Here is a 22,764-nt window from a genome sequence, read left to right as displayed (position 1 = left end):
GGTACTTTAGTACTTTAGCAGAAAGTATTGTTCTTTTTTTTTTTTAACTTTTGATTTTGTATTGGAGTAGAGCCAATTAACAATGTTGTGATAGTTTCAGGGGAACAGTGGAGGGATTCAGCCATACATATACATGTATCCATTCTCCCTCAAACTCCCCTCCCATCCAGACTTGCACACAACATTGAGCAGAGTTTCCTGTGCTGTACAGTAGGTCCTTGATGGTTATCCATTTTAAATATAGCAGTGTATACATGACCTCCCTAAACTTTCTAACTATCCCTTCCCCGCTTCCTTCCCACCAGCAACCGTAAGTTCATTCTCTGTCTGTGAATCTGTTTCTGTTTCGTAAATAAGTTCATTTGTACCATGTCCTTTTAGATGAACATATAAAAGACATCATACGATGTTTCTGCTTCTTTGTCTGATTTACTTCACTCAGTATGACAGTCTCTGGGTCCATCCTTCTTGCTGCAAGTGACATAATTTCATTCTTTTTAATGGCTGTGTAATATTCCACTGTGTATCTCTATCTATCTATATATATCACATCTTCTTTATCCATTCCTCTGATGATGGACATTTAGTGCTTCATGTCTTGGCTATTGTAAACAGTGCTGCAATGAGCATTGGGGTGCATGTATCCTCTCGGGCCATGTTTTCCCCAAATATATGCTGAGGAGTGGGCTTGCAGGGTCATGTGGCAGCTCTAGTTTTAGTTTTTTAAGGAATCTCCATACTGTTCTCCATAGTGGCTATACCCACTCAGAAGGCATTGTTCTTGTGTTAGAGATACCATTTGCAGTGACAATATGTAACGTGGAACAGTGGAACTCTGTCACAGTGGAGATGTCAGGAAACCAGACGTAGCTTCTTCATAGAGTCAGGAGGGAAATTCACAGGGCAGTGCTGTCCTTAGGTTTTAACTTGCACACTGAATGAATATGCAACAGAGTGACGTGCTTTACAGAAAGCTTTTCTAGAGTATGAACTATCTAACAAGGAGAATTGCAAGCAAGTCATTTTTATAAACATTCCTGTTTGTGGTTAGTTTGGGAATCTGGATTCTTTGGAGAGCAATATCTTTCCTTTTGGTTTTATGACCATCTTTTTCTTAATGCTTAGGAAGAAAAGAGCTTTGCCAAACACTTTTTTTTCCCTCTGGCATTAGTGTCTTCTGGAAAATGAAAATGGAAATGGCCCAGTTTCTCTTACTAAAGTCTTCAGATATTTATATATGTAGTTTAATAGTTTCATCCTGAAAAAATAAAGCACCTTTCCACATTTTTTTAAAGGATAGAAATGAAAAGTTACCAGTTTACTATCAATGGAAAGTAGAACTTCTTTGGTGACATACACATGTGTATGTGCATATATTCAAATAGACACAGACAAAATTGCTAAAATGAAGAGAGGACAGCAGGCAGGAACTATGCGTGCAATTCATGTCCATGATCGATTCAAACTAAAGGAGACTAAGCATGTCATGTTTTTGTTTGTGGCAGTTAAGTCCTTTTAGTTTTTGCTAATAATGGGACCACTCTGCAGAAGGTAAAATAATAAAAATGTTTTCACTGTCTATTTCTGTCCTGAGATTACTATTCTGTGAGTTTATGGAAAACATTTAAAGAAGCCTGAAATAACCCAAATATAATCAAAGGAGAGCAGAGACTGTGTTTTGTGAGTGTGCAAAGCATAGCGCTGGTTCAGTCTAGTCTATGATGAGATATTTGTTCAGTCCTAGGCACAATCCCACGACTCAACTTCCTAGAGTGTCAAATGATGTTTCTTATTTGTCTGACACTTCTCTTCTCTGACAACAAATATTGCTCATGCTCTGTGTTATAGAAACTGTGGCAGCTCTCTCTCTCGCAGGGAAAGTTGAGACATTGTCATGGGCCTCCCTTATTGCCCTTCCTCATAAGTAGGCATCGGCGAACAAAGGAGACAATAAACGAGAACAGGTCTCGTGAGCTGCCAAAGGCTATGTCAATGAGATTCCAAAACAAAAGTTGGGCTTTATTCTATTGCACTGTCACATCCAAGAAGGGGTCGCTGATGGACGACAAACGTTTGATATTTAGAAAATACCAGACAAAAGCCCAGTCTTTTCTGCACAAAGTTCTCCAAAAGTATTAGGAAACAAATTAATGCAAATATAATTCAAGTTAAAGTACTATTTTAGCATAGTTGTTTTGTCACATCTCTTTTTCTGATGGCCATTCTTCGGGTAATTTTTGTGCTAAGCCATTTTGGATTTCGTCTGACATGTTGATGGCAGAGTGGTGTGTCCTATGTGCATGGAAAATAAACGTGGAAAATGACTTATTGTTGCTGTCTGAAAGCTCTTCAGTTTCTGAATTCTAAGGCAAATTAGGTCTCAGATTTCATTTTTGTGGTGGTAGTATCAGTGAATGATAAAAACTAGAATGTCTGAATTTACCTATATCCACACATATCAGAAAAGAGAATTCTCTTTTCATAAGAAAAGGTTAAGCAGTTGTTTAGAAAACCTCACAATATTTCTACTGCTTGCCTTTAAGTCACTTTCCTCCAAGTGGCTTTAAAATTATTATCATCAGCTCAGCTGCAATGGGATGGATGTTCTTCTATCTCATGAACCCAAAGACAAATTCTTAGCTAAATCAAATGGTATTTGCCATGGTCAGTGAAGAAAATTACCCATTTAAGGGCTGCTAACATCATGAAGGTACAGTTAGGAGGGTTAAAAATGTGTAGTTGAAACGCTATTCTTGCAATGCATCTGTTTAGAAAGCAAACATATTTAAAATGAGATAAGTGAAAATAAAATATTGCATCACACAGAGCTTTTCAGTTTAAAACAGGTGGGATCTTGAATTAAAAGCAGCATGAGTGGAAGGCATTATAAAATATACCCACCTGTGGTTTGGAGCTAGAAAGTTTGGGGCTGAGTTTTTAAAAATCCTGCAGACTTGCTGTGTGATTTTAAGCAGAGAGCACAAGTGATTCTTCTTTGGAAAAATGGAAAACACAGCAAAATAAAACAAAAGAATCATTTCTGAATTCCTGAAGGAACGTAGATATCCAGAATTGAGGCGATTTCTTGTTGGTTTTGTCAAGTGGGTACCTGAGATAAGGAGAACCAGCAACAGACAATTTGCAATTATCGAGAAAAAGCTGAAAGGAACATGGGTCCTTCTTCTCAGCCTTGGCCCTACAGGTTGGTGCAATACTATTTCTCCAATTTTACAAATGAGTGGACTGTGAGCCAGAAAACTTGGTGGTCCACGACGATACAACTAACATGGTAGAAAGGGAATTCAGACCTGGGTTATCTGCCCCCTCTTATACACATCTGTAACTATAATGTTCTATTTTGGCTTGTGAGATTTTTATTATATATATATATATATATATATATATATATATATATATATATATATATATATACACACACACATATATATGAGGCCATAACTGCATTTCTTAGATTCTTGCAAGGATCAAGAGTTAATTACAAAGAGATTGGGATTGCCAGCCCTGCCTTTGTTGAATATGACCTTTTATCCACTTTATGTATCACTGAAACCATTCTATCTATTTCTTTTAACTGTTACAAAATCCCCTTTAAAAGTGTTCCTCTGGGGGAACTTCCTGACCCAGAGATCAAACCTGTGTCTCCTGCATTGCAGGCTGATTCTTTACCTGCTGAACCATCTGGGAAGCCCCTTAAAAGTCTAACTCTTCTGTTTTTACAGCCCTGAGGCCCAACCTGGTTAAATTACTTGCCTGAAGTCCATGTTAGCATCCAGTCAACCAGGATTAAAAGCTCACCCTGTTTATGTCTGTAGCTACTGCTACATTTATTATTTCTGAAATCTTCACAGGGAGAGAGAGTAAAGAATAGGGCTGTGGTTTCTAATTTAAAATTGTCTGTTACCTGACAAGCAAAAGATCCTTAGAACATGTCTAAGAAAAAGAAAAATAGTTTGGGGAATCCTGGGTCTCTTCTTAGTGAGGACTCGGCAGCCTTGCTCTGTTGTTTTACTTGTTAGGGGTTTTCCTTTACTGCATATTAATTCCTCATCCCAGTGGTATGAGAAATTTAAGGAGCAGGAAAGGGCTGTCTGGCTCACTGGGACCGGGCTGCTATTTAGTCTGGCTGTTTCCTACGCTCTAAGTCGATTGATTATCCTGCCTATCGTGTGTTGACATATTTTGCTTGCTGTACTGATTATACGTTGGGAGTGCTAATTCTTTTATTGGGTTAGAGTTCAAAGGTGCTCATCTGTCAGCAGAATGTCTCTCATTTCATGGCGTGCGCGGTCTCCTCTGATATCTGTCATTTATATACTGTTCTCAGAGGTTTTCCTCTGATTTCTGGTCCTAGTTCAATAGCAAAGATCTTGAAGGAGTTTCCTTTGTAGTGGGCTATTTTGTACGGTTTTTGGAGACAGATTCTGCTCTTTGAAGATATGCAGAATTGGCATTTCACAGACTCTAACTGAAGCAATGGAAATCACACTATATCCTGCTCTTTGATTTTAACAACTCTGTTGGTGCAGATCTCCAAATCTTGGACTTTGCTCAAACACGGTAAATTTCTGAGACCAATAAACGAAGAGATCCAAACTTGGGTTTTGCATGTCAATATCACAGCCGTCTGGCTAACTATCAAGGAATAGATTCCCATGAAGAAGAGTCTGAGATTGGAGATTCAATTACTCAGAACAACATAAAACCTCACCTAATGTCCAAATGTCTTTTTCATCACATCTGAGAAATTATAGTGGTATGTAAATATTTGTGTGTGTATATATATATATATGTTTAGTTGCTCAGTCGTGTCCAGTTCTTTCTGACCCTTTGGGCTGTAGGCTGCCAGGCTCCTCTGTCCTTGGGATTCTCCAGGCAAGAATACTGGAGTGGGTTGCCATTTCCTTCTCTAGGGTATCTTCCCAACCCAGGGATTAAACCCTCATCTCCAGTGTCTCCTGCATTCTTTGTGTGCTGAGCCATTGGGCAATACATAATTTTGAACTGGAATCATAAGTAGAAATATCCTTCAAAGTCATCACTTTCGTTACCTATGATGAGGTCTTTTGCAATTATTTTGAGGTAATTGACATAAGTAGCTTGCTGTTCTTGACAGGATTGCCAATATGTCAAGAATATGTTTTGTTATAGCTTATATTTGAATTTATATTTTCTTACATGTTGCATTTAGAAGTGATCAGAATAATAAAAATAAGTGTCATAGTAATCATAGATTTTAAAAATGGTCTTTGTGAATTGGTAAGATAATCAATGATGACTAGTGTATGTTCTAAATAACTTGTGGTGTTTGAACAAGTTACTTTTCAATCTTCATATAGACACATGGACAAACCCTGATCTAGAGAAGTAGCTGGAGTCGGTTCTTAAGCAACTGGGCCGTGTGTCCAGAGGGGAGTTAAACAAAGCCATAGCAGTCCCTTGCTGGAAAAGAGAGGAACATGGGAGTTATTGTTGTATTTTAATCACTTTATCTTTTTTTTTTCAGTTTTTCATTTTTTTCTTTTTATTTTTTTATTGACGGATAATTGCTTTATAGAATTTTGTCATTTTCTGTCAAACCTCAACATGAATCAGCCATAAGTATACATATATCCCCTCCCTTTTGAACCCCCTCCCATCTCCCTCCCCATCCCACCCCTCTAGGTTGATACAGAGCCCCTGTTTGAGTTTCCTGAGCCATACAGCAAATTCCAGTTGGCTATCTATTTTACATATGGTAATGTAAGTTTCCATGTTACTCTCTCCATAGATCTCACCTGTTCCTCCCCTCTCCCCATGTCCATAAGTCTATTCTCTATGTCTGTTTCTCCATTGCTGCCCTGTAAATAAATTCTTCAGAACTATTTTTCTAGATTCCATATATATGTGTTAGAATACGATATTTATCTTTCTCTTTCTGACTCATTTCACTTTATATAATAGGTTCATCAGAACTGACTCAAATGTGTTCCTTTTATGGCTGAGTAATATTCCACTGTGTATATGTATCACAACTTCTTTATCCATTTATCTGTTGATGGACATCTAGGTTGCTTCCATGTTCTAGCTATTGTAAATAGTGCTGCAAAGAACAATGGGATACATGTGTCTTTTTCAATTTTGGTTTCCTCAGGGTATATGCCTAGGAGTGGGATTGCTGGGTCATATCGTGGTTTTATTCCTAGTTTTTTAAGGAATCTCCATACCATCTTCCATAGTGGCTGTATCAATTTATATTCCTACCAACAGTGCAAGAGCATTCCTTTTTCTCCACAGCCTCTCCAGCATTTATTGTCTGTGGACTTTTTGATGATGGCCATTCTGACTGGTGTGAGGTGATATCTAATTGTAGTTTTGATTTGCATTTCTCTGATAATGAGCGATGTTGAGCATCTTTTCATGTGTTTGTTAGCCATCTGTATGTCTTCTTTGGAGAAATGTCTATTTAGGTCTTTTTACCACTTTTTGATTAGGTTGTTTATTTTTCTGGTATTGAGTTATATGAGCTGCTTGTATATTTTGGAAATCAATCCTTTGTCAGTTGTTTCATTTGCTATTATTTTCTTTAATTCTGAGGGCTGGTTTTTCACCTTGCTTATAGTTTCCTTTGCTGTGCAAAAGCTTTTAAATTGAATCAGGTCCCACTTGTTTACTTTTGCTTTTATTTCTGTTACTCTAGGAGGTGGGTCATAGAGGATCTTGCTTTGATTTATGTCATCAAGTGTTCTGCCTATGTTTTCCTCTTAAGAGTTTTATTGTTTCTGGTCTTACATTTAGGTCTTTAATCCATTTTGAGTTTATCTTTGTGTATGGTGTTAGGAAGTGTTTTGATTTAATTCTTTTACATGCAGCTGTCCAGTTTTCCCAGTACCATTTATTGAAGGGGCTGTCTTTGCCCCATTGTATATGCTTGCCTTCTTTGTCAAAAATAAGGTACCCATAGGTGGGTTTATTTATGGGCTTTTATCTTGTTCCATTGGTCTATATTTCGGTTTTTGTGCCAGTACCATACTGTCTTGATGACTGTAGCTTTGTAGTATAATCTGAAGGCATGAAGATGGATTCTTCCAGCTCCATTCTTCTTTCTCAAGACTGCTTTGGCTATTTGGGGTCTTTTGTGTTTCCATATGAATTGTGAAGTTTTTTGTTCTAGTTCTGTGAAAAATGCCATTGGTAATTTGATAGGGATCACACTGAATCTGTAGATTGCATTTGGTAGTATAGTCATTTTCACAATATCAATTCTTCCTACCCAGGAACATAAACATCTCTCCACCTGTTTATGTCATCTTTGATTTCTTTCATTAGTGTCTTATAATTTTCTGTGTACAGTTCTTTTGTCTCCTTAGGTAAGTTTATTCATAGATATTTAATTCTTTTTGTTGCAATGGTAAATGAGATTGATTCCTTAATTTCTCTTTCTGATTTTTCATTGTTAGTATATAGAAATGCAAGTGATTTCTGTGTGTTGATTTTGTATCCTGTGACTTTGCTAAATTCACTGATCAACTCTTGTAATTTTCTGATTCTATCTTTAGAGTTTTCTATGTACAGTATCATGTCATCTGCAAACAGTGAGAGCTTTACTTCTTTTCTGATCTGGATTCCTTTTATTTCTTTTTCTTCTCTGATTGCTGTAGCTAGGACTTCCAGAACTAAGTTGAATAATAGTGGACACCCTTGTCTTATTCCTGATCTTAGGAGGAATGTTTTCAGTTTTTCACCATTGAGAATAATGTTTACTGTCGGCTTATCATATATGGCCTTTACTATGTTGAGGTAGGTTCCTTTTATGACAATTTTAATCATAAATGGGGATGAATTTTGTCAAAGGCTTTTTCTGCATCTATTGAGATTGTCAAATGGTTTTTATCTTTCAATTTGTTAATATGGTGTATCACATTGATTGATTTGATATATTGAAGAATCCTTGCATTCTTGGAATAAACCCAACTTGATCATAGTGTATGAGCTTTTTGATGTGTTGCTGAATTCTGTTTGCTAACATTTTGTTGAGAATTTTTGCATCTATGTTCATCAGTGATATTGGCCAATAGTTTTCTTTTTTTGTGTTGTCTTTGTCTGGTTTTGGTATCGGGATGATGGTGGCCTTGTAGAATGAGTTTGGAAGCGTTCCTTCCACTGCAATTTTTTGAAAGAGTTTTAGAAGGATAGGCATTAGCTCTTCTCTAAATGTTTGATAGAATTCTCCTGTGAAGCCATCTGGTCCTGGGCTTTTGTTTTTGTGGAGATTTTTGATCACAGCTTCAATTTCAGTGCTTGTAATTGCGTTGTTCATAATTTCTATTTCTTTCTGGTTCAGTCTTGGAATATTGAACTTTTCTAAGAATCTGTCCAGTTCTTCCAGGTTATCCATTTTATTGCCACATAGTTTTTCATAATAGTCTCTTATAACCCTTTGTATTTTTGCATTGCCTATTGTGACTTCTCCTTTTTCATTTCCAGTTTTGTTGACTTGATCCTTCTCTCTTTTTTTTATTGAAGAGTCTGGATAAAGGTTTGTCAATTTTGTTTATCTTCTCAAAGAAACTGCTTTTAGTTTTATTAATCTTTACTATTGTTTCTGTCATTTCTTTTTCATTTATTTCTGATCAGATCTTTATGATTTCTTTCCTTCTACTAATTTTGGGGGGGTTTTCTTCTTCTATTTTCCAGTTGTTTGGTGTAAAGTTAGGTTGTCTATTTGATGTTTTTCTTATTTCTTGAAGTAGGATTGTATTGCTATAAACTTTCTTCTCATAACTGCTTTTGCTGTATCCCATAGGTTGTGAGTTGCATTTTCATTGTAATTTGTTTCTAGAATTTTTTTGATTTCCCTTTTGATTTCTCCAGTAACCTGTTAGTTATTTAGAAATGAGTTGTTTAATCGCCATGTGTTTGTGTTTCTTACAGTTTTTTTTCTTGTAATTGATATCTAGTCTCATAGCGCTGTAGTTGGAGAAGATGCTTGATATGATTTCAGTTTTCTTAAATTTACTGAGGTTTGATTTGTGACCCAAGATGTGGTGGTCTATTCTGGAGAATGTTCCATGTGCACTTGAGAAGAAGGTGTATTCTGCATTTGGATGGAATGTCCGGAAGATATCAAAGAGATCCATCTCATCTAATGTATCATTTAAGATTGTGTTTCCTTATTAACTTTCTGTTTTGATGATCTGGCCATTGGTGTGAGTAGGATATTAAAGTCTCCTACTATTATTGTGTTACTGTCAATTTCTCCTTTTATGTCTGTTAGTGTTTGTCTTACGTATTGAGGTGCTCATATGTTGGGATCATAGATATTTACAATTGTTATGTCTTCCTTTTGGATCGATCCCTTTATCATTATGTAGTGTCCTTCCTTATCTCTTGTAATCTTTACTTTAAGGTCTATTTTGTCTGATATGAGGATTGCTACTCCAGCTTTCTTTTGCTTTCCATTTGCATGGAATATATTTTTTCATCCTCTCACTTTCAGTCTATATATGTCTTTAGGTCTGAAGTGGGTCTCTTGTAGACAGCATATATGTAGGTCTTATTTTTGTATCCATTCAGCCAGTCTGTGTCTTTTGGTTGGAACATTCAGTCCATTTACATTTAAAGTAATTATTGATACATGTGTTCCTACTGCCATTTTCTTGATTGTTTAGGGTTGATTTTGTAGATCTTTTTTTTTTCTCTTGTATTTCTTGTCTATGTCCTTTTAACATTTGTTGTAAAGCTGGTTTGATGGTACTGAATTCTCTATACTTTTGCTTGGCTGAAAAGCTTTTTATTTCTCCATCAATTTTGAATGAGATGCTTGCTGGGTACAGTAATTTCGGTTGTAGATTTTTCCTTTTCAGTACTTTAAATATACCCTGCCATTCCCTTCTGGGCTGCAGAGTTTCTGCTGAAAGATCAGCTGTTAAGCATATGGGGTTTCCCTTGTATGTTACTTGTTGCTTCTCCCTTGCTGCTTTTAATATTCTTTCTTTGTGTTTAGTCTTTGTTAGTTTGATTAGTGTATGTCTTGATGTGTTTCTCCCTGGGTTTATCCTGTATGGGACTCTTTTTGCCTCTTGGGCTTGATTGACTATTTCCTTTTCTATGCTGGGGAAATTTTCAACTATAATCTCTTCAAAAATTTTCTCATACACTTTCTTTTTTCTCTTCTTCTTCTGGGACCCCTATAATTTGAATGTTGGTGCATTTGATATTGCCCCAGAGGTCTCTGAGACTGTCCTCAGTTCTTTTCATTCTTTTTACTTTATTCTGCTCTTCAAAAGTTATTTCCACCATTTTATCTTCCAGCTCACTCATTCATTCTTCTGCTTCAGATATTCTGATATTGATTCCTTCTAGAGTTTTTTAAATTTCAGTAATTGTGTTTTTTGTCTCTGTATGTTTATTCTTTAATTCTTCTAGGTCTTTGTTAGTTGGTTCTTGCATTTTCTCCATTATGTTTCCAAGATTTTTGATCATCTCTGTTATCATTATTCTGAACTCTTTTTCAGGTAGTTTGCCTATTTCCTCTTCATTTGTTTGGACTTCTGTGTTTCTAGTTTGTTCTTTCATTTGTGTCGTGTTTCTCTGCCTTTTCATTAATTTTTTTTTTAACTTATTGTGTTTTAGGTCTCCTTTTCCAAGGTTTCAAGGTTGAATTCTCTCTTCCTTTTGGTTTCTGCCCTCCTAAGTTTGGTCCAGTGGTTTGTGTAAGCTTCCTATAGGGTGAGATTTGTGCTGAGTTTTTGTTTGTTTGTTTTTTCTCTGATGGGCAAGGCTGAGTGAGGTGATAATTCTGTCTGCTGATAATTGGGTTTGTATTTTTATTTTGTTGTTTAGTTGAGGCTTCCTGCACAGGGTGCTACTGGTGGTTGGGTGATGCCAGGTCTTGTATTCAGGTGGTTTCCTTTCTGTTAGTTCTCACTATTTGATACCCCCTAGGGTTAGTTCTCTGGTAGTCTAAGGTCTTAGAGTCATTGCTCCCACTCCAACGGCTCAGGGCTCGATCTCTGGTCAGGAACAATGATTCCACAAGTAGTTTGTTATGACATTAAGTGAGATTAAAACAAATATTCAAAAATGAGAAACCAAAGATGAACCCCAGAAAAATGGCAGTTACAAAATCAGGCAAATAATAATTAAAATTATGCAATATACACAAATACAGATACACCAATGAGAAAAGTCAAAACAGTCCAGCAAAAATAAAGTACAGTAGATTAACCTGGCGAACAAAGCAAATAAAAAATTATATTTACCAGTTAAGAACAAAACTAACTAAAGCACAAACTGGAAAATAAAACTAAAGCAAGGTACCAAGTGAGGATAAAAGCAATGAAAACAAAACTAGCAAATATGTTGAGAATAAAGGAAAGAAAGAAAAGAAAGAATAGATATGCAAAGTTAAATAGAGATAGATGAAGATTTATATACATTAAAGATTAACTGCAAGGAGAAAGAACAATAGGAAAGGCAAACAAAGGAATAAATGTAGAAAAAATGTAATTGGTTTAAAGAAATAAAAATTATAGAAAAGATTAAAAAAAAAAAAAAGACACACACACACACAAAACCCAAAAACTCCACAGAACTGCAAAAGCCCAATGTAGAGGCAGAGGTTTATAATAATAATAAAAAATATGACTGAGAAAAAAGAAAAAAAAAAGCTCAAAAACTTAATTAGATTTCATTGTGCCAATAAAATCAACAAGTACAACAGAGGGAGAAAATAAAAGGAAAAAAAAATCCAAAAGAATCTACAAAACAAGTCATAACATAAGAATAATAAATATTTTTCTTGAGTCACTGCTGTCAGAGTCCTTTCTCTCACTGGGATTCATTTCCCTCACCGCCCTAGGATGCCCTCTAACACTGTGCTGATCTCTGGACCTGCTGTGGGGGCAGCTCAGATTCTAACTGGTCCTACTCTTGTGTGTTCTTGCCTCCAATGTCCACAGCCATCAGAACATTTTCTTTTGTGAGAGCTCTCAATGACCTTTTATATATTCCACAGATACAGAGACTTGTTAGTTGATCTTGTGGATTTAGTCTGCAGCTAGTTCAGCTGGTGGGAAGGTTTTGGGTCTTCTTGAAACTGCCCCTGGGTTTCAATTGTGTTTTTTTTTTCCCACCTCTACATGTGGGTTGTCCACTGGGGTTTGCTCTTGAGGCTGCCCTGGAGGACTTGGGTTTGCCCCTGGAAGGGGCAGGTGGAGGTGGTGCAGGTGTGGAGGTGGTGCAGCTGCTTGGGTTGCGGGGGTTCTGGCAGCACCAGGTACTCAGGGGAGTTGGAGGCTAGGGCAGCAGGAAATACAGTGCTCTAGAAAAGTATGGCAACCAGTATTTGCCAATATGCTCCACTGTCCTTGCCTGGAGAACCCCGCTCCCTGACAGAGAAGCCTGGCAGGCCACAGTCTACCGGGTTGCAAAGAGTCGGACACTACTGAGGCGACCCTGCACATTTAGCTGCAAGACTTCTCTTGCCTGTGGCAGCTCTGCCCCAGTGAGAGTTGAGAGTGAAGGTGGCACAGCTGTTTGGCTTGTGGGGACCCTGGCGGCGCCAAGTGTGCACGGACATGGACTGCTTCCGCCGCAGGATTTATGGCCCTAACAGAGTCTTTTTTCAAGTTTCTCGTAGCTGGCGATCAGAAGGCCTCTTTGGTCAGTCTCTCTCCATAGCTCTGCCCCTTCAGGCACTTAGAGGGGTCCCTTGCCGGGAGTCTTTCTCTGTTGTTCAGCATGTCAGGCACTTAAAGGAGCACCTTGACTTTATCTTCAGATAATTTGGGTATTGCAAACTATGGGTGGTGATGGAACTATTAGAATAAAAAGGAAATAGGATGATACGGGAAGATTACGTTGGGGTTCAAAAAGCCTGGGTTACTGGAAGCCTAAGGGTTAGATACATAAACTCTCTGAGTCTTCAGTCGCTCAGTCGTGTCCGACTCTTTGCGACTCCATGAACCGCAGCACGCCAGGCTTCCCTGTCCATCACCAACTCCCGGAGTCTACCCAAACCCATGTCCATTGTGTCGTTGATGCCATCCAAAGATCTCATCCTCTGTCATCCCCTTCTCCTCCCGCCTTCAATCTTTCCCAGCATCAGGGTCTTTTCAAATGAGTTAGCTCTTTACATGAGGTGGCCAAATTATTGGAGTTTCAGCTTCAACATCAGTCCTTCCAATGAACACCCAGGACTGATCTCCTTTAGGATGGACTGGTTGGATCTCCTTGCAGTCCAAGGGACACTCAAGAGTCTTCTCCAACACCACAGTTCAAAAGCATCTATTCTTCAGAGCTCAGCTTTCTTTATAGTCCAACTCTCACATCCATACATGACCACTGGAAAAACCATAGCCTTGACTAGACGGACCTTTGTTGGCAAAGTAATGTCTCTGCTTTTTACTATGCTATCTAGGTTGGTCATAACTTTCCTTCCAAGGAGTAAGCATCTTTTAATTTTGTGGCTGCAGTCACCATCTGCAGTGATTTTGGAGCCCAGAAAAATAAAGTCTGACACTGTTTCCACTGTTTCCCCATCTATTTCCCATGAAGTGATGGGACCAGATGCCATGATCTTCGTTTTCTGAATGTTGAGCTTTAAGCCAACTTTTTCACTCTCCTCTTTCACTTTCATCAAGACACTCTTTAGTTCTTCTTCACTTTCTGCCATAAGGGTGGTGTCATCTGCATATCTGAGGTTATTGATATTTCTCCTAGCAAGCTTGATTCCAGCTTGTGCTTAATCCAGCCCAGCGTTTCTTATGATGTACTCTGCATATAAGTTAAATAAGCAGGGTGACAATATACAGCCTTGATGTACTCCTTTTCATATTTGGAACCAGTCTGTTGTTCCAGGTCCAGTTCTAACTGTTGCTTCCTGACCTGCATACAGATTTCTCAAGAGGCAGATCAGGTGGTCTGGTATTCCCAACTCTTTCAGAATTTTCCACAGTTTATTGTGATCCACACAGTCAAAGGCTTTGGCATAGTCAATAAAGCAGAAACAGATGTTTTTCTGGAATTCTCTTGCTTTTTCCATGATCAAGCGGATGTTGGCAATTTGATCTCTGGTTCCTCTGCCTTTTCTAAAACCAGCTTGAATGTCTGGAAGTTCGTGGTTCACATATTGTTGAAGCCTGGCTTGGAGAATTTTAAGCATTAGTTTACCAGTGTGTGAGATGATTGCAATTGTGTGGTACTTTAAGCATTCTTTGGCATTGCTTTTCTTTGGGATTGGAATGAAAACTGACCTTTTCCAGTCCTGTGGCCACTGCTGAGTTTTCCAAATTTGCTGGCATATTGAGTGCAGTACTTTCACAGCATCGTCTTTCAGGATTTGAAATAGCTCAACTGGAATTCCATCACCTCCACTAGCTTTGCTCATAGTGATGCTTTCTAAGGCCTACTTGACTCCACATTCCAGGATGTCTGGCTCTAGGTGAGTGATCACACCATTGTGATTACCTGGGTCATGAAGATCTTTTTTGTACAGTTCTTCTGTGTATTCTTGCCACCTCTTCTTAATATCTTCTGCTTCTGTTAGGTCCATACCATCTTTGTCCTTTATAGAGCCCATCTTTGTATGAAATGTTCCCTTGGTATCTCTACTTTTCTTGAAGAGATCTCTAGTCTTTCCCATTCTATTGTTTTCCCCTATTTCTTTGCATTGATCACTGAGGAAGGCTTTCTTATCTCTTCTTGCTATTCTTTGGAACTCTGCATTCAAATGGGTATATCTTTCCTTTTCTCCTTTGCTTTTAGCGTCTCTTCTTTTCACAGCTATTTGTAAGGTCTCCCCAGACAGCCATTTTACTTTTTTGTATTTCTTTTTCTTGGGGATGGTCTTGATTCCTGTCTCCTATACAGTGTCACGAACCTCCATCCATAGTTCTAGTCCCTTAAATCTATTTCTCATGTCAACTGTATAGTCTAAGGGATTTGATTTAGGTCATACCTGAATGGTCTAGTGGTTTTCTCTACTTTCTTCAATTTCAGTCTGAATTTGGCAATAAGGAGTTCATGGTCCAAGCCACAGTCAGCTCCTGGTCTTGTTTTTGCTAACTGTATAGAGCTTCTCCATCTTTGGCTGCAAAGAATATAATCAATCTGATTTCGGTGTTGACCATCTGGTGATGTCCGTGTGCAGAGTCTTCTCTTGTGTTGTTGGAAGAGGGTGTTTGCTATGACCAGTGCATTCTCTTGGCAGAACCCTGTTAGCCTTTGACCTTCTTCATTCTGTACTCCAAGGCCAAATTTGTCTGTTACTCCAGGTGTTTCTGGACTTCCTATTTTTGCATTCCAGTCCCCTATAATGATAAGGACATCTTTTGGGTGTGTTAGTTCTAGAAGGTCTTGTAGGTCTTCATAGAACTGTTCAGCTTCTTCAGCATTACTGGTCAGGGCATAGACTTGGATTAACGTGATATTGAATGGTTTGCCGTGGAAACGAACAGAGATCATTCTGTCGTTTTTGAGATAGCATCCAAGTACTGCATTTCAGACTCTTTGGTTGCCTATGATGGCTACTCCATTTCTTCTAAGGGATTCCTGCCCACAGTAGTAGACATAATGGTCATCTGAGTTAAATTCACCCATTCCAGTCCATCTTAGTTCACTGATTCCTAGAATGTCGATGTTCACTCTTGCCATCTCCTGTTTGACCACTTCCAATTTGCCTCGATTCATGGACCTAACATTCCAGGTTCTTATGCAATATTGCTCTTTACAGCATCGAAACTTGCTTCTATCCCCAGTCCCATTCACAACTGGGCGTTGTTTTTGCTTTGGCTCCATCCCTTCATTCTTTCTGAAGTTATTTCTCCACTCTTCTCCAGTAGCATATTGGGCACCTACTGACCTGGGGAGTTCATTTTTCAGTGTCCTATCTTTTTGCCTTTTCGTGCTTTTCATGGGGTTCTCAAGGCAAGAATAGTGAAGTTGCTTGCCTTTCCCTTCTCCAGTGGACCACATTCTGTGATGACCTGTCTGTCTTGGGTGGCCCCATAGGGCATGGCTTAGTTTAATTGAGTTAGACAAGGCTGTGGTCTGTGTGATCGGATTGGCTAGTTGTCTGTGATTGTAGTTTCAGTCTGTCTGCCCTCCTATCCCCTCTCTCTGTGCCTACCGTCTTACGTGGTTTCACTTAACTTGGACGTGGGGTTTCTCTTCACGTCTGCACCAGCAAAGCGCAGCCGCTGCTCCTTACCTCTGACGCGGATTAGCTCCTCTCAGTCACCCGTCCCCCGCCTCCCCCGACCTTGGGCGTGGGGGTAGCTCCTCTTGGCTGCCGCCCCTGACCTCCCGCCCGGGGTAGCTCCTCTCCGCCTTGCTTGCGTGCTGTCGCAGCCACCGCGCTTTCTGTGAGTCTTATTTTTTAATCGGTCCAATGGGTTTATTACCTATATATACCTGTTTATAGTTTTTTTTTTTTTTTTGCAGAGATTAAATGAGATAATGGTGTAAAATGGGTAACATCATGGCAGTCTGGCATGTACTATTCAGTCAAAATGAAAACTTTATTACTTTTCATGTTCTCATTGACCTTCTCCAACTTCGTAATATCATAAGATATTATGAAGCCAACTTCATAATATCTTCATCAGTCTTCAGCGGTATTTCTTGAATTTACATGCACATGGTACTATGATGATGATGGCACAAAGCGAGCTATATAGATGTGGCTCTTTCTAGGAATTTACTTCCACAATCACAGAGAGAATGATGGATTCATAGAATATGATCTGGAAGGGACCTAGGGGGTTCTCTGCATTCAGAAATTTTACAGAGGAAGAAATAGATTCCCAGAGGTATGAAAAGATTGCTGAGAATTTTCCAGTTAATTAGTGACAGTGCCAGAAAAAGGACCTGGGTTTCTAGAAGCCTCATTTATTGTTCTTATTTATTCACTCTTCTTGTTTAAGAAGCAAAGATTATGGTTATATATCCTAAGAGTTGTTTTTTATTTAAAAATATTTTAGTATTTAAAGATGCACAGGTAATCAGAAAAAAAAAAAAAAAAACCAACCCAACACCTAATGTATGTATGAAGTGAGCCAACATGATTTTAGTGTAAAAATATGGGTCGTGGTGCCAAACCATGACTCAGGAAGCCTTCCCAAGCTAACCCAACCCATAATCTTCACCATTTCCACATACCTCTCCCAATTATTTGATAAAGTCAATTGAATTTTTCTTATTCTTATGCAAAGTACTCTGTAAACACAATTCTAACCCATTCTCCCTATCCTTGTCTAATCAGAGTCATTTCCATAAGTTTCTCCGATGTAGAAATTTTAGAGCCACCACTAAGACTAACCTTTTTCTCATGTATTTATGCAGATTTTCAGAGATTTTTAAGAATTCAAGAGGTAGTATATTTAGTATATACTAAATAAATATATTTAGTATATTTAGTATATTCCCTAAATATACTGTAAGAGAGTTAGATACCCAAGCACTGAAGACTGGATCATGATAAGCATTAAAAAGGACCTAAAGGTTATATTCAGTGGCTTAGGTGGTAAAGAATCAGCCTGCAGTGTGGGAGGCCTTGGTTCTTCCCTGGGTTGGGAAGATCCCCTGCAGAAGAGAATGGCTACCCACTCCATTATTCGGGCCTGGAGAATTCCATGGACTATTCCCTGGGGTTGCAAAGAGTTGGACACAACTGATCAACTTTCACTTTTTCACTTTCATACCATATATTTCTAATTATGGCTACTTTGTGGAGTTTTATAGACATATGGTACTATTCCGCTTCCCAAGTGGCACAGTGGAAAAGAATCTGCCTGCCAATACAGGAGATGCAGATGTGAGTGCAATCCCTAGGTTGGGAAGATACCCTTGGGTGGGAAATAGCAACCTACTCCAATATTCTTGCCTGGAAAATTCTATAGACAGAGGAGCCTAGCAGGCTACAGTCCATGGGGTTGCAAAGAGTCAAACATGACTGAGCAACTGAACATGCATGCATGATACTATTCATTCTGTTTATATTGTTCTGGAATATTCCAAGAGGCCAACAACAGTCAATGGACGCTTGTTCTACAAGACCCAGAGTTTATTCCTAGTGCACAAACTGTAACCTTACAGAGCAAAAAATGACCCAAGTCAAAAATCCCCAACATAATTAAATTTAGTATTACTGTACTTTTCTTTTTTATAGCCTTCATTATTCAACATATACAAGTTAGTTATGCATGTCAAGGTCTAGTCATGATTTTATTAATCTGTTATGAACAGATTCTATAATTGTACCTTTACCTTGTAGAATGATATCTCTTAGAGACCTTTGTGATTTAAGAACTATCTAAAGAGATGCAGAGACAGAGACAGACATAGAGATAGAGATGAGAGAGATAGAGAGGAGGCCAGACAATAAAGAAGAAAGCCTCCTGACCATATTGTCTAGCAGAGCAAGGGAGCTTTATAAAAGCTGTGACCTGAAAGCATTGGTAAACTGTTATCTCCCCCTGGGAGAAGCTGGAGTGGCCGTTCCACTGTGCTATATAACTCTGGGTGTTCATTAAAAATTCATTCAAGGCTAAATCATATCACTGAACAATGAGTGTGAAGGCCCAGATCTGTGTGTCTGAGACAGGAGGCCATATCAGGGCCAGGTTCTTTATGTAGTGGTGTCTGTGTCAGACAGACAAGCGAAATGGGAGGTTTCCTTGGAGGCTTTTGTAAAGCTCTGTGCTTCTTTTGGGGGCTTGATTAGAATAATCAGCGGCCTTGGGAAATTCACACGGTTTTGGAGGGGCTGTGATCCATCATCATCCATCATACTTGTGCGCTGGGTGACTGAGGAGCCAAATACCAGGCTGGCGGGGTGGCCAGAGCCCCAGCTCTGCATGGAGCTCCGGGTCTGGGGCAGTGCTCCAGGAAGGCAGGCAGTGGGAGGGGAGGTGGAGGCTGTAAGGGAACCAGCCCTGCCGTCAGCCTGTGCTTGAAGGGTGAGGGGGTGGGGCTCCCTCTTCCTGCAGTCCCCACAAGCAGCCGTCTAGGAACAGGAAGTAACTGTACTGCGCTTTGGAAGATTTGTAGATTGTTTGCTTTGGATTTCCTCAGCTTAATTTGTGTTTGACTGGGTTTGTTGGAGTTTATTTCTAATTTATTTTGAATTTGTGTTTGTTTGCAGGCTTTAACAATTTTGAAAAAGCTCTCCCGAGTGTTTGCTGTTTGACCTTCCTTCTGTGTGCATTTAAAATGTGGGAAGGTTTGGGTTCTGTCACCTCAAAGAAGGAAAGATAGTGTTATGGTGTGTGTGTGTGTGAGAGAGAGAGAGAGAGAGAGAGAGAGAATGTGTGTTTTGAGGGGAGATAACCAATAAAACCCTCACTACATATTCCTTGTATCCCTTTGTTTTTTCAAACTCTTTCTAACCTAGGAAGAAATGTAGTTTTTGATTATTTTCAAAAAATGTTTCAAGACTCCAGTATTAGAAGAGTTCTGTATAGTTCTATAGAAAGGCATTTATTACAATATGATCTCAGAGCCAGTCTGCTAGAGAGTCCTGTCTAAGATTCGGGTGATCAATAGTGACGATTTCGTCCCTTAGACCCTAAGCAAAGTACTTTGGCAGCCAAGAATGTAAATTTTTACCCATTTTCCATTTTGACTTTTCTCAGGAAACTAGGGAGTCAAATCGAGGTGTATGTACACATTATTACCAATTATATACAGTATAACCATAAGTCCCAATTTTATGTTTATCAGTTAAGAAAATGTACTCAAAATTTGCCTTCTGTTTGAGGAAGTTAACTCTCAAAAATAAAAATAAAAAAGAGAGAGATTCCTGTTTTAAAAAAATCTGTGTCTTAATCACTCAGGCTTGATGTAAATTAATATAGAACCCCTGCTATCTTGTTTTTATTTTACTTTGTGTTCACTTTTGATGACCATCAAATCATAAACACATGCCTTCCCTAAAAGAGATGTTTGCTGCTATTCTCTTTTGGATGGTGCAAATAAGTCTGTAAAACAAATAGATGTCTTCTAGCTCCTTCTTCCTTCTTTTATACTTATTAAAATGAAAATCCAAAGCAGAATGCCTAGAAGTATATTGCAATTTGACAGGATTTCCTTTGTGTGCCTATGAGAAAATATGACTAGTGAAAAAGGAAGTAGATATAGTATGTGCATATGATGCTATTTTATTGGTATCTGTTGCACCCATTGCAATGAGACTCTTGGGATGTTGAACCTAAATTAAAATAATCATAAATAATGTCAAACAATAATAAATAAAACTCAACTTCCACCCTCTCCCTGTTTTCCCTTTTCTTTTTTCTTTCACTGGGAAAATACACAAGTAAATAATATCAAGCAGATTGGCCACTTTTGGGAAAGGAAGCACCTGGGCTCAGCTGGGCATGCACCCCCTGCCTGCTCCCACCCCTCCTTCCCACACCATATGCTTGGAGTTTTGGTGTCCTGGGTAGAGGGCAAGCAGAAAAGGGTACTGGGTAGAGAATGTAGACTTGCAAAATTTCCTGTATATTCACTTACTGGGCTTAAAAAATTATCTTAGTAAATTAGATTTATTGAAATTAACTTTTTTTTCTTAAATGTCTCAAATGTGGAGATGCAAAATTACATCTAGGCTAAATTTTGTCTGATAAATTTGTCAAAACCACTGAGATAAGGAGTTGTTTGGAGCCTTTCCTGTGGAATTCCATCTCCAGCAACATTGAACCATTGTTCAAAGGGACTGTGTAACACCTTATGAAGCCAAGTATCTGAGTTAAGATTACCAGGATATATTGAACAACTTACGGTGCAGGAACTTAAGGGTGATCAATGTTTAAAAGCATAGCTACTAATTTGAAGAAATGAGGCTTGGTATAGTACCCACATTCCTTACGAGTCTGTTGGACCTAGTGAAGATATCTTAGAATGCCTTACTTGGTATTTTCTCTATTTGTACTTGCAAGAATGACAGTTTTTTTTTTTTTGTTGTTGTTCTCCTGTCCTTATGTTGATGGTAGGCTCTTCATGAAATCTTCCATCAAGGGAAAAGCCCCTGGTTCTATACTGCCTGGACTCTCTAGGTGCTCAGAGTTCTCTTGTTGCCTCCTGACTGCCCAGGGCTCCTAGTCCAATGTTTGGCAGCCCAGACTCTGTGTTCCCATCCCCAGAATGTGTGCTATTCCTCAGCATGGCAGATTCTACTGATCACGGATAAACTGACTCATGATGTAGTATATTGGTTTATCAGGATTATTTTATGCCCCATACCAAATTCTCTCAATTTTAATTTCCAGGTCTCTCTCTCTCTTATTTTCCATCCCCTACTTTCACTGTCATTTTTTTTTTTAAACCCTTTATGGTCTTTCTCATGGATTTTTGAAATAGCTCCTGACTGATTCATCTGCCTTCTATGTCACCCCCCTTAAATATCTCCTGTTTTTTGAGTCAGAGTGATCACCCTCAAACATAGCTCTGATTTTTCCATTCTCCTCCCTGAGACTCTCCACTAGCACCATATTCATATAGGAGAAACGTCAGCCTCTAGGACATGGCATAGAGGACTTCGACTCTTTGGCTCTTTGGTTCATTATTTCTTTTTTTCACCTACCTTCTTTCTCCCTATAAATCAGGTGATATTGAGAAACCCTTAGTCTCATGCTCATACTAAACTGGGCACACTTTAAAGATATGCTCCTTTTTTTTGGAAGGGTTTTTCTTCTCTTGTCTTTTCTCTGGGAAACGCCTTTGAAACTATCTTTACTCCTTCACACCCTCCTTAGGTGTCACCATCCCTGGGCAGCCCTTCCTAACTTTTCCCAGAATGGATTCCTTTCTCTTCTGCACTTTGTACGTAGTTTGTGGATTGTGGGTACTACATTTTATTCACACAGTTTCTTTCTCTCCTGGACTGTGGCTCCTTGAAGCCAGGAATAAGGTTAGCCATTTGGGGCTTCTCGAATGCAAACCCAGTGTCTGGATGGCCTGTAGGAGATTTTTAAATGCCTTTTGAAAGGAACAAACTATCAATAATCAGGAGGACTCTTGGAGCTGATTTTGCCTTAACCCAAAGGAATGATGATTAATTGGGGGAGGGTTGGCTTCAGGTATGAGAGCAAGTTGGTCAGGAATATATTTTTGGGCTGGGGAACATAGCTTAAGACAGGCATGGTCTTCTACCACATCCATAGGAACGGAGGGAAGGGAGTGTGAGCATCACGTGTTGTCTGGGGTTTGGCAGAGTGGAGACATCCATGCTGATGGTGCCCAGATCCCCGCACTTAACAGCAGACCCCATAGGTCATTAAAGGCGAGAGCCTATCTAGGAAGATTAGCTGGAGGAAGTGCTTTAGCCACGGAGCAAACAGGCAGTCACTTGATTAGAGCCTCAGACGTGGCATGGCACTGTGGTGTTGGATTTCCATCTGAACCATTACTCGGATATTTGAGATCGTGAGCTTCAGTTCTAACCCGACCTTGCATTTGATTTTTTAAATCCATGCCTCAGAAATTGGCCTTCCTCACTTCTCTCAGACCACATTTACCAGCAATGAGTTCTGTATCCTTTGTCTTTGAACATCTGAAAGGGATGCTGAGCATTAGCCCATATGGTGTTTGTTTAGGTGGGGAATCCTAAATAGCTTCTTGCACAGGGAAAACACGGTAGCAAATATATCTTTACAGTAATGTGTTTTAAATCAAAAAGGCTCCATATTTTCCCTTGTGTTTGAATGTGACATTCTTGATCATTCCAGACCCACCTGTCTGAGAACACAGGAATCAAAAACAGGA

General features: G+C 39.0%; 1 protein-coding gene across 20 annotated transcripts in view; it reads left to right on the top strand.

Annotated features, from left to right (window-relative positions):
* The window catches only part of MECOM (MDS1 and EVI1 complex locus), a 627,827-nt gene that overhangs the window by 260,248 nt on the left and 344,815 nt on the right, over nucleotides 1-22,764 (top strand). The window contains exon 1 of one of the 20 annotated variants that reach the window (XM_086318487.1): nucleotides 3,054-3,202. The exons of the other annotated variants lie outside the window; for them this stretch is intronic. The gene's annotated coding sequence lies outside the window, so the exon portion shown is untranslated. Of the gene's footprint in view, nucleotides 1-3,053; nucleotides 3,203-22,764 lie in introns of those variants that run through there. 20 annotated transcript variants of the gene reach the window in all.

The sequence above is a fragment of the Bos grunniens genome, chromosome 1 (assembly GCF_055505025.1).
Source record: "Bos grunniens cultivar Pamir isolate PY7600 chromosome 1, Bosgru_T2T1.0, whole genome shotgun sequence".
Classification (NCBI taxonomy): Eukaryota; Metazoa; Chordata; class Mammalia; order Artiodactyla; family Bovidae; genus Bos; species Bos grunniens.
Note: the sequence above shows the minus strand (reverse complement) of the source record. Positions and strands in the feature narration are given on the sequence as shown.